The sequence below is a fragment of the Nicotiana sylvestris genome, chromosome 11 (genome assembly GCF_000393655.2).
Source record: "Nicotiana sylvestris chromosome 11, ASM39365v2, whole genome shotgun sequence".
In the NCBI taxonomy this organism is placed as follows: Eukaryota; Viridiplantae; Streptophyta; class Magnoliopsida; order Solanales; family Solanaceae; genus Nicotiana; species Nicotiana sylvestris.
This window is the reverse complement of record NC_091067.1, coordinates 160,845,962-160,858,516: the sequence shown is the minus strand read 5'-3', so window position 1 is coordinate 160,858,516 and position 12,555 is coordinate 160,845,962.

Sequence of the window (12,555 nt, the reverse complement as noted above, 5' to 3'; positions counted from 1 at the left end):
CATTGGGCCTGTTTTGCCTGAGCTTTGTCTTGTCTTGGTACTTGTGCAAGTTTCACTCCTTTTTGAGCTGATCTTTGACATCTTGTCACTTTGTTGATCAAACCTGCAATCAAGCACAACTTGTGAGCCTTTTGGGACTATTTTGTACAAATTTCTAATGAAAACATAAGCGAGAAGGAGTATAAAATGTATCAAAATCCCTAGTTATCAACTCCCCCAAACTTAAGCTTTTGCTTGTCCTTAAGGAATCAAAATAAGACCCAACCCTTTAAGGAAAAATCCAAGAAAATTCAGTTGTCCTAAAGTGACCTCATCTAGCATCAATTGGGACTAACAATTTCCCTCAATACAAATGAATCATTAAAACATTTACCCTTTTAAACACCATAGATTAAGTGCGACACAAGAGCATCAAGAGTTGACTCAACACATCAAAGAACTCTTTCTATTACTTTGGTCATCATGGAACCCAAACTCACACATCCTCTGCTCTCTCTAAGTAAACCTCACCTTTAGAATAGTAGCACTTAGAATGAGGTTAATGGAAAATTATTCATCTCTCTCAAGGAAAAGTCACAAGTCCGGCTCTAAGTACCATATGCTTGCCCCTTATGTGAGTCACCACTAATGTTAGGTTTATTCAACTCAAGATCATATAGGACTTTTGTGGAGACATAGTGAAGGCTTTTGGTTTATGGTAGGTAATGTTTGGTCTAAATAGGTTTCATCTTCCCTTAAGCACTTCTTTTGTTTCATTTTGGCTCAAATTCATTTGACTTTTTTAGTCTTTTCACTTCTTTCTAAGGAGTTAGAGAGACACACTATCACTCTTTCTTATGCATTTCAAATCTTTTCTCCTTTTTTAGCTTTTCACACCTTTCATTCTTTGCTTTTCTCGAATCCCTTTTTATTCAATTCTACTTTGAGCATTCTTTTTGTTTTTTTGATTTTCTTTCTTTTTTTCATTGTCTTTCCTTTTCTTCATTTTGTACCTTTTTACCACTTTGTTGCCATCCTCGTCTCTCCCCCCAAACTTATACTTTTGTCATGTTCTAAAAGAAAGATCGGGTGTCAAGAGAGGGTATCTTTTAGAACGGGTAAAGGCTTGTATCATGGTTCTTTGAAGGAAAAAGGTCTAAGGCTCAAAAGGGTTGACTAGGGATCTTATCATTGGTATGTTATTGAAGTGTTCAAACTATCATTTGGACCAAGGAGAGCCTATAATCATGTCTCAAGTCAAAATTCACTTAGGATTTCGCCTCAACAAACATTCAGGGTAAGTTCTAGACCGATGGCTCGGGCTTGGACTTGCAATGCGATTTCTCACCACACATGATACGGGATCACTAAAGACACAGAGTTGGGGGGCCCGCAACAACCTTAGATAATATTTGAGCACACAATGGTCCCAAAAAACCATTTGATGATTATCGGTCAAAACAAGAGTCTCAAGGTCATGATTTTCACCATCCTAAACACAACAATTTATTTTTGACCATGAGATCAAAGGCAAATGTGCTAGGTCCAAGTGAAGTTGTGCTTGAGGTACCCTTAAATACTAACTACTAAAAGCAAAAAGAAAGACAGACTCAAGCCCTTAAGAAGGTTGTCACACCATCCATCATTGGGAAGAGCCACCCGATTCACACAAGCTCCACCTTTGGAAAGAACCGTGGCATTAAGAAAACCAAAGGCTTATTGCAAACGTTCAAAACAAGAAGCTACGAACATAAATAAGGAGCTACGGAAAGGAAAAAATGCAGAAAGTAAAATGAATATTTACAAGAGGGGATTTAATCTAATATACAATAGATGAGATGAATATTTACAATGTAACATAACTTTATATACAGACTCAAAGTAAAATAAAAGTACGAGAAATGTAACGAAATGTTAAAATTATCTACAAACCAAAGATGAAAAATAAAGAAAGCATAAAAATTGTCAAATATATACAATAATCCAAATCCATAAAAGTAGGGCCTACCCCCTCAAATGAAAGCTGGCATTGTCCCCAATGCCAACTAAACCAAATAAGCACCAAAAAGAAAAGGGGAAAAGTATATAGAGACTCCCTATGGCCCGTCTATCTGCATGGGCTCCTGAGTGGTCCCTGGGTCCTCATTATGCTCGGGAACCTCAGACTGGTTCCCTATGGCCTACTACTCTACTGTTGGGACCCGGACCTGGACAGGCTCATGAGGTGCATCCTCTGGCTAACTGGAGGATGTCTCCAGTGGGTCTGCTAACTGGATGACTGCATCGTCTGCTCGGGGAATCATCCTCTTCCTCTTAGGAGGCCTCTAGGATTGCTCAGGCTGAGGATGAACTGCTGGTATCGGGTCCTGTAGCAATAAGTCCAAAGGTAGATGATCTGCCTTCATCTTGTCAACCTTAGCCCTCAGCTCCTTTACGGACTCCTTGGAAGCCCGCGTCTTCCTCAACTGCTTGTGCTCCTTAGCAAGCTCCTTGACAGCCTTGTTGTGTGAATCAACAGCATCCGTGAGCACTTTTTGGGTGTCAAGGATTTTCTTCTGGCTGGCCAGAATCTCCTTGAGGGCATCCTCGATAGATTGCGAGACCTGCGGAGGCGGAGGTGTCGACTGAGCTTCCACTGTAGTAGTGAGGATAGACAACTTGGATGATTCTGTCTGCATCTAGTTGTTGATGCTGAGAAGAGCCTGGCTCAATTGGTGTGCAGTCACTGGGTAGGCTCAGGAAGAGGGTATCTCGGGATCTGCTGAAGTGGATGGACCAGGAGGAATGTCTGTGGAGGTGGAATCAGGCTGAGTAGGAGCCACTACCATAACTGGCTCTTCAGACTGGCCAGTTGGAGAAGTAGTTGTTCCCTTAAAGTTCTTGCTCTTTGGGTTGTTATCACCCTGCATATTGTACCATAAAAATGGGGCCTTTGCTTTCACTTTGATATCAAACGACCTCTTTTAAACTTTGAGGTCCCTGAAGTACATGGTCAAGAAGCTGGGGAAGGGGTAGTTTCTGTCAACCTCACTGACTACTTGCGTAACTACCCGAGGCATTACCTTTCCGACATTAATCGGGTACCCCGCCATGATCGATGCCACCAGAATTGCCTGATGAAGAGGGAGGGAGTTGTCATGAGTGGTGGGGTCCAATCTGTTGCACACAAATATTTCCCACCCCTTGGCTTCGAAATTCAGACTTCTTCTCAAAATTTTCACTCCCACATTTAGCCAATCGGGGGTGGTACCTGGGATTGCCAGATACTGTGCCAACCAGGGACGGTCCTCCTCGTCCAATTCCATCTTTGCCATATACAGTGCCCCATCCTCCTTATCAAAGCCGAGGTAACCATTTATTGTTTTCCCGTCAAAAAGCACCTTCAGATTTCGCACCTTGGTCACTTTTGTGCCCTTTTTTATGTGGGCAACATTGGTATAGAATTATTTGACCAGGTGCTCGTTTGCATCCTCAAAGTTGTTTAAGAAACACTCCCAGCCCACTCTCTCTCTAAACTGCCTTCTCACATTAGGGTTGTGAGTGTGAGCACGTGATTTTTGTTTTGCGCGACAACCGCTCCAAAAGAATTAAAAATGTATGTATCATGCGTAATTTAAACCATGACCCGTTTGTTAGATGGAAAATTACAAAAAATACGCATTTTTTCTTTTGTCCTGATTTGTTGCCGTGTTTGATTTTGCCTACTTTTAACATTTTATCCTCGTGAAATAAATATGTTAAGTGTTAATTGGTGGTGCTTGGTTTTATTTAATTAGTTTGTGTATTTAGGAAATTAGAAATAAAGAAAAAGAAGACAAAATTTGTTGTAAAATGAATTTGGGCCGTGCCCATTTCAAAATCTGGAGCCCATTTGAACAGCCCAAACCCCCAGTCCGAACAGCCCACCCCCAGGACACAAAACGACGTAGTTTAACACCAAAACTACGTCGTTTCAAGGCCGATCCATCTCAACCATTCAAACCAAACTGATCCAACGGCCAAGATCTCACACCCCGTACCCACTAACAAACCCGACCCGTCTCACCCGGACCGAACCCAAACCCTCAAAACGACACCGTTCCATTTAAGCCTTCAGATCCAGACCGTAGATCTAGATTGATCTAACGGTCGAGGTTCACCCACCCACTAACTATATAAGCCCTTCACCATACCCTGCCCCCCTAGATAACACCCCTGCCTTCGTCTTCACCGAACCCATCCCCTTCAAACCCTAGCCGACCCTGCACACTTTCACCAGAAACCCAGCGGCATGGACGCCGGTGACCTTCCCCTTAACACCCTAGAACCCCCTTGCCATCCTGAACATGAATCCATTAACCCTGTAGTTCGAATCCCTCCCCACCTTCTCGAATCTTCATTTGAAGATTCGAGTCGAAACTCGATCTACACGGTTCAACCCCAGCTTCACACCAGATACTCCCCAGACCCCCCTCGTGACCAAACCATACTTGGTTTGGTCCGAATCTGATCAGGGAAGCCCGAATCCCGGATCTAATTTTTGGAACTTTGAAGGTCTTCGTCGATGGTCCGTGTTTTGTTCAAACTAAAAGATTAAGGTCTAATGGACCTTAATCGAAGTGTTTCTCATCTGAGAAACACTTCGATTAAAGCCCGTTCAGCCTTAAGAAAGGTCTGTCCGAATCCGAGTTAAGGCTTTTGATTTTTCGAGATTTGAGGTGAGTTTTGATTTTCTTTGCTTATTTATGTTAGTCCATGTTCGTTTAAAAGGTCCGTTCAGGTTTTGTTTTTTATCTGTGTTTTGAGTTTTATCAAATGTTCCTGTCCACCTCGCCTGAACCTTTGTTGTTTGATTGAGTATTTCTTCTAATTGTTCTGATAATTTGTATGTATGTATTTGTTGTGCAATTAATTGAATTTCAAATGTGAACTGACCAACTGATTCCTCCCATGTAATTTTGCTTAGTCAGTACAATTCGAATCATGTGTTCGATACTGTTAAATGTCTGACTTTGGTCTCGATTGTATGAGTTATAACTAGTATAGTCGAGTCGACATATGTCGTCAATTAGTTTCAGATGTTTGAACAATATACAAATTGATTTTCTTCTGTTTAGCATTGTATGAATCAGTTAGGAATTGAATTCAGCTACTTATAGTTGTTAATCTGAATCAGAAGTGTAAAAGGATCGGTTTTGTTTAGTTGCAGTCAGAATTGGAGGGCATGTGCACTTGTGCACAACATGTGCACTTGTGCACAACATGTGCATAAAGGCTTTTGTTTGATTTAAAAATGTTTTGACAGCATATGCTGTCAGATACATTCTACTGCCCATGCCTGGCTTTAGTTTAAAGGAGCATTTAAACCTTTTAAAAGTGAAATCTGTCAGGGAATGTTGATGGGGTTTAATACTTAATTAGCTAAAGTTGGAATTGAAAATGGAAGGCACATGGGAGGGGTACTGTGATTTCTGAAAACAGGCTGTTAAAAAGAGTAGGATAGAGGCTTATAAAAAGGGGGGGAGACATACAGAAGGGGGGACTTGGAGGGTTGTAAAAAAAAATAATGTGAGGAGTTTGGAAAGGAGAGCTGAAATACATACAAAATAGATACACATAGATAGAGAGAGATTAAGGGATAGAAGGGATACAACCAACAATCAGAAACTTTTTCCTCCTATTGTTATTGGGTTTTCAGTTGTTTCAATTTGTTCAAACCAATTCTGATTCTTTGAAATCCCAGTTGTGTCTATTAGTCGAGTGTTTTCATTGGTTTACTACTGTTTTGGTCTATCTGGAATTCTGATTCTACTCCACTGGGCTTTGCTATTATTTGGCTATTGCTTTCTATTGGCCATAGTCGCATTTCTGCACTCGAGCCTGTTCTTGCTGTATTGCTTTGCCTGCTGCTATTCTGCCCTGCGGCTACTGTTTAAGTGTTGTTACTGCTGCTGCATTTGTTCATTGTTACTCTACTGATTGCCCTCTTCTTCAATTGCAAATACTCCCAGGTACACAACCTTTGAACCATGTATTGTTGAAAGTTTGAAGTTGAAGCAGAAATAAAGAAATGAATATCAGTTTATGTTATAGCATTGGTGTAAAAAGATAGTTCGAATGTAGTTGGGCCTGTATTTTTTGCAAACTGCAAGTATCCTGTATGAACTAGCATACATTCTGTTTAAGATGAACTGTTAGATAGCATGGCTCAACAGTAATGACAGTATGACATAGACAGCATGTTTGATTTAGTATACATTCAGTTCAGCATAACACTTGCTTGGTTTAGTATTGGCTTTATAACATAGAGTCATGGTAAGCACTTGTATGTATTTTGCCTAGACCACTGAATTGACAAATCTGTGGTACTAGGTCCGGGATAAATGTATCCCAAACAAACTCTCATGCGGTCGCATTAAGAGCTTGGCTATGAAGGCCAGCTTTCCTGTCAGATTAGGTGCTCCAATATAAGTTCGATGTTGGGTCTCGGTATAGATTTTTGTTTTGAAATAATGTGATGAATGTTGAGGGAAGCTAGTAGTCGTTTTGAGGTCAATTAGTCGTAATTTTCCTAATAAAACAGCCAATTTCGTTTATCAATTTCAAATAGGTTAGAGTGTTAAAAATAGAACCTGGAGGTCGTTAAACATAACTCAATATATGTTGTTAGTTTGTTTGCAATCTCACTTAGCGAATTAATAAGCATATCCACTCGATAAAGACAAAGTATGAGGGGACCCTCACCTTATGAACAATCAATCAGGTAATCAAACAAGTTTAGATTCGGCAAACATAATAAGGATTCAGTCTGTATTTGTTCAAACAAGCAAAGTTCGGCATCATCCTTCTTTTTAGAGACGAACTTAATAGGAAAATATAGTCACTGTAGGTTTATCCTTTTAAATAAAAATGAGACGAGCCTCGACAAACAAAAATGCACAAGCTGCGGGGCCCTCTAAATGTATATATTAAAATACTTAGAATTCGGGACAGGCCGTTTAGCGAATTTTACGGCCTTCCCAAAATAACAATACGCTAGTTGCTTTAGGCGCACCTTTAATAATTTAACCTTCTTAAACACGGGTGCACATTGATGTGACCCAAATCCGAATCTCAACGGAGTCAAAATGTGTCGACGACCACGGGTGCATTGATTGTGACGTGGTTCGAGATGCATTTTCACGACGTTGCAATTCTATAAAAATAAATGATAATAATAAAAGCGGTTTAAACTTAATAAAAGCACATAAGTCACAACATGTATTTAAATCAGATATTTAGCCATTATAACAATTTAAGCGACCGTGCTAGAACCACGGGATTCGAGGGTGCCTAACACCTTCCCTCGGGTCAACAGAATTCCTTACTTAGAATTTCTGGTTCGCAGACTTCATTTGGAAAAGTCGAAAATTTCCTCGATTTGGGATTCAAGATAAACCGGTGACTTGGGACACCAAAAGCCAAACCTTTCCCAAGTGGCGACTCTGAATTAAATAAATAATCCCATTTCGAATATTGTCACTTAAATTGGAAAAACTCCACCCGCGCATCTAACCCTTCGGGGCGGGGCGCGTAAAAAGGAGGTGTGACAGCTCTGGCGACTCTGGTGGGGAGGTTGAACCTAGAACCACTGGTTCAGGGTTCAAGAATTCGAGCTTAGAATAATTGTTATATTTGGCTTTATTATCTGGTCTTTATTACATGTTTTTTGCATAACTTGCTAAATGTTGTTTTTTACCGCTTTGATATTATCTGAACTGTATATAAACTGTGCCGAAACCCTTCTCTTCTTACCTCCGGGGAGAAGCTCGCTGGTCGAGACTCCCTATTCTGTTAGTGTCAATGCCCGAAATAAGAAAGAGGACGGATAAGTTACGAAGCCGGACGGCCTTTTGGTTCCCGGTAAGTTGCCCCTCCTCGACTCGAGTTGTCCGCTCGGGTACACAGTCTAGAACAAATACCAAGGTTTAAACCTAGTATAACTCGACTTCATGCCGGATCCCTAGTAGGAACGCTTATTTGCATCATGTTGCATTTGACTTAGGGGGCTCAACACAGGGGTTGGGTCCGTCTAGGACAAGCAACCTGAAATGAAAAGACCACCCTGTTGCATCCTATTTGTTTTGCGCATTTATTTGCTTCGGTTCCGCATGCTGACCGGTTTCTAAAAAAAAAAAAAAAAAATAGCAGCGTAGGGAGATAATTACTTATTTTGAAAAAATAAAACCAATGTACAAGTAGTGTCGAAACCTCGTCGGAATGTTTTTCTAAAAAATAAAAAATAAAAAAAAAAACCAAAAGTTGTCTTTTAGTTTGATTCATTAAAAAAAATATAAAAATTGTTCTTTTTTTTTTAAGAAAAAAAGGGGGTATTTATTTAAAAATAATAATAAAAAATGGAAAAATCATAATTCAAAAAATATGTTGTTTCTTTTGTAGTACCCTTTTATAAATTCGGACTAATAGTCCAAATATTGCAAAAAACAAAAAAAAATATTTTTTTTAGTATTTATCTTTCTCCAAAAAATAATACTTATTCTTGATTGCTAGGTTTATTTGATTTTCTCTATTCACGATATGACCGAACTACGCCGGTTTGATTCTCGCACGGGGTGAGATACGTAGGCAACCCTCGGCGGGTCCAACCTCCCGTTTTTACAAAAAAAATCTAGATAATTTTAATTTTTGAGTCTAATAAAGTTTATCGCCTTAAATAAATGTGCAGGATGAGCACGATACAAAATGAATCGTTTTCAATAATGACCAAGATCCCTTTTGAGTTGCGATTATGGTGGAACGACTTAGGCAAAGAGGGGCAAGGCAAAGTGAGGAAATATCTGAAAAATCTCCCGGATTTACTAGACATTCAGCCTCGGGGTGATATTATCAGATCATTGGTCACTTACTGGGATTCGGCGCACAATGTATTCCATTTTTCAGACTTCGAACTCACCCCGACGTTGGAGGAAATAGCGGGATACATTGGGGGTGATGAAGCTCCGTTAAGGTTCAAGTACTTGATTGCACCTAGGGCCGTCACGGTACACCGATTTTTGGATTTTCTGAAAATACCCCGAACATTTCACCATCCAGATCTTGCCAAAGGTTTCTGCAGTCTCCATCTCATGTATGCTAGATACGGTCATGAGGGCGGGTTCAATAAGCCGGATTTCAAACTATGTAGTAAAGGCAACCGACAAAAATGGGACGAACACAGGCAGTTGGCTTTCATGACGGCCTTCTTAGGTCTTATAGTGTTCCCAAGGAAGGACGGCCACATCGATCTAAGAATAACTGGGGTTGTCAGTACTTTGCTTACCCAAGATAAAAGTACTCTGGCACCTATGATTATGGCTGACATTTTCCGGGCTCTCACTGTTTGTCGAGCCAGGGGTGACTTTTTCGAAGGATGTAACCTACTGTTGCAAGTGTGGATGACCGATCATTTATGTCATCGCTCCTCACTTTTGGGTTATGGTTCGCCAGAGAAAACTTGTATTGGAGAATTCTACACGAGAATCAAAGGGCTCAATTTACCTGAGGGAGTCACATCATGGACCTCATTTCTCCGAACTCTCACCGCCAGCCAAATCCAATGGACGCTCGGATGGTCACCTATCGAGGAAATCATATACATGCCGGCAACCCGGCCTCACTTTCTGTTGATGGGACTGAAAAGTATCCAACCCTATGCACCGTATCGGGTTTTGAAGGCAACTTGGGAGGTACCAAGTGGTACCGAAAGATGAAGATTTGAGTACCCAAGTGATTGAAATCAGTCCGCACGGTCATTTCCCTGAAGAAGAAGTTCGCCAAATCTGGAGTGAATGCCAACATCTGACAGCAAACACTTGTGTGATCGATACGGCAAAAGGGGAAGTCGCCCCAGGATATCACGCTTGGTTTAGAGGTAGCCTGTCTTACGAAAGACCGGCTAAGAGGCCGCATCTCAAAGATTTCGTAGAATCATCCCAAGGGCAATGGAACTGGTTAGCAAAAGAGAAGGGTTATCGAGCAGAGATTGGCGATTTGAAGCTACAAATAGATAGTTTGAAATTCGATAACAGCGTACAAATCGCGGCGGATCGAAGCGAAAAGAATAGGTTGATCCAAGAGAATGAAGAACTTAAGGCCCAAGTCCAAAAATTGAGATTGTCTCTTGATGAGCAACCCAGAAGTCAATCAGACCAGCGGTTGATAAAGGGTTTGAAAAGAGAGATCACGGAATGGCGAGACAGGTTAGAAGAATCCGAAAAGGTCATGACAGAGTTCAAGGCACGGTGGGGAACAAGAGTAGATAAGCATCGCCGATGTTTGAACCAATTGAAACGTGACCACGAGAAGGATGTTTCCAAAATAAAGAGGGAGATGGCTACACTTGAGTTTAAAGCAGTTAAGCAGGCCAGGGATTTCCAAATGGAGAGTAGATATTGTTACGACTTGTTGGCCCAAATGAAGGAAGAAGTGCGGCAGCTGAGGGATCAGCACATACAGGACTCACAGGTATTCAAGACGTGCAGTGATCAGATAAGGCACCTACTCATAAAGAAGAAGCAAACCAGAGATAGGATCAAGGCCATTGCCCATGCCATCACCAGACGATGTCTACGATGTGAGAACATGTCCAGCGCTACCGTCCTCTCGGCAGTAATGGGTTATGTCAAGCAGACTATGCACGAGCTGGAGCAACTTGAGAGGGATCTCACGCCTAGGACCGCGGCGAGGCCGAACGATGCCCCGCGGAAACCAATTTTTAAAACCATAATGCATTCATAGGTCAAATCTGTATTTTAGCATCTTCTGCCTGTTTTTTTCATCAAGGTGATTTTCAGTCTATTTTGAGTCTAGGTTTATTTTCAAAGTTTGCTCTTTCTTTTGCAAAATGTAGCTTGTAATAGAACGTTTCAACAATAAAGAGGTTGTTTCTTTTACGCTCATTCGTGTTTTTCGAACTACGCAATGATCTGATTCACGTAATCCTCATCGGATCCGGTCGCATTTCTTTTACTACAAAAATAAAAAATAAAAATAAAAAAATATATAATAAATAAAATAAAAGGAAAACAAAAGAGAAAAAGAAAAGAAAAGAAAAAAGGGAAAGACTAATAAGAGGAAAAATACCGGAATGACGCATGCTCTCGTAGCAAACATATAGTAATCCACTTAACTGTATAGGTGCATCATGCCCAACGTGAGATTAACTATCTGTTATTTGCTGCAAATTAACCGTGCGTTTGTCATTGAGCATTTTTTCAGGGTTTTTGGAAAGACGGTTGGTTTGGTGAAAGTCTGGCCTCGCACTCGTACTTCACGAGGTCAAGGAGAAGTGTTCAATGACCTGTTGTTAGGGACCAGAAGCAGTACTCACACTTACTTCACCAGGTCAAAAGGAAGTGTGGAAATGTCTTCGGAAATTCCATTGCAAACAGTCCCCGTCTCTGAGGAGAGCTCAATCTCAGCCGTCCTCACACCTGAATCCGCAACTGCGGAGGAAAATAGAATCCTACGGCTCCGCATGTTGGAAATGCTGGATGACTGGAACAATGGGAAAGAGCCGCCAAGTGTCGTCCCCGGATTCCCTGAATTATTCTCCAGGTCAAGTGGGACTTCTAATGTCCCCATAAATTACCCTGCTACCCCATTTGGGTACCCAGCCACCTCCGCCTTCTCCGCAGGATCACCTTCTGAGCCTCATCCCCGAATGTCGGCCACTGATGCAAGCATGAACATCTTTACTGCATCGCCTTGCCCAGCTACGGCACAGCCTGCCACATACAAGCCAAGCTTTGACTCATCCTCTTTTACATTCCAAGCACCATCGTTCTCAATGGAACCAACTAGGTTCGCTACCAGTACTAATCCTCTACCACCTCAGTGCGAGCTCGCACCAGGGAAGGATCAGAACCCCAGAATTGCAGAACAAAATGAGATTGCCAAGAGAATGAGAAGCCTTGAACAAAGTTTGAAGAATATGCAAGGATTGAGCGGACAAAAGAGCGTCTCTTACGCCGACCTGTGCATGTTCCCTCACGTGCACCTGCCAACGGGTTTCAAGACCCCCAAGTTCGAGAAATACGATGGGCACGGTGACCCCATTGCACATCTTAAGAAATACTGCAACCAATTGCGGGGAGCCGGCGGAAAAGAAGAACTGCTAATGGCATATTTTGGGGAAAGCCTAGTAGGGATAGCTTCGGAATGGTATATGGATCAGGAAATGTCCCGATGGCATATATGGGATGATCTCGCCAGAGATTTTGTAAAACAATTCCAGTATAACATCGACATTGCGCCAGACCGAAACTCTCTGTCGAATTTGAAGAAGAAGCCTTCGGAAAGCTTTAGAGAGTATGCTATTAAGTGGCGTGAACAGGCGTCGAGAGTGAAGCCTCCCATGGATGAAGTGGAAATGGTCACTACCTTTCTCCAGGCTCAAGAGTCTGACTATTTCCAAAACATGATGTCAGCCATGGGTAAGCCATTCGCGGAAGCGATCAAGATTGGAGAGATGGTGGAAAATGGTTTGAAAACAGGTAGGATTCTGAGTCAAGCAGCCATAAGGGCGACCTCCCAGGCCGTCCAAAGCGGGTCCGGAGG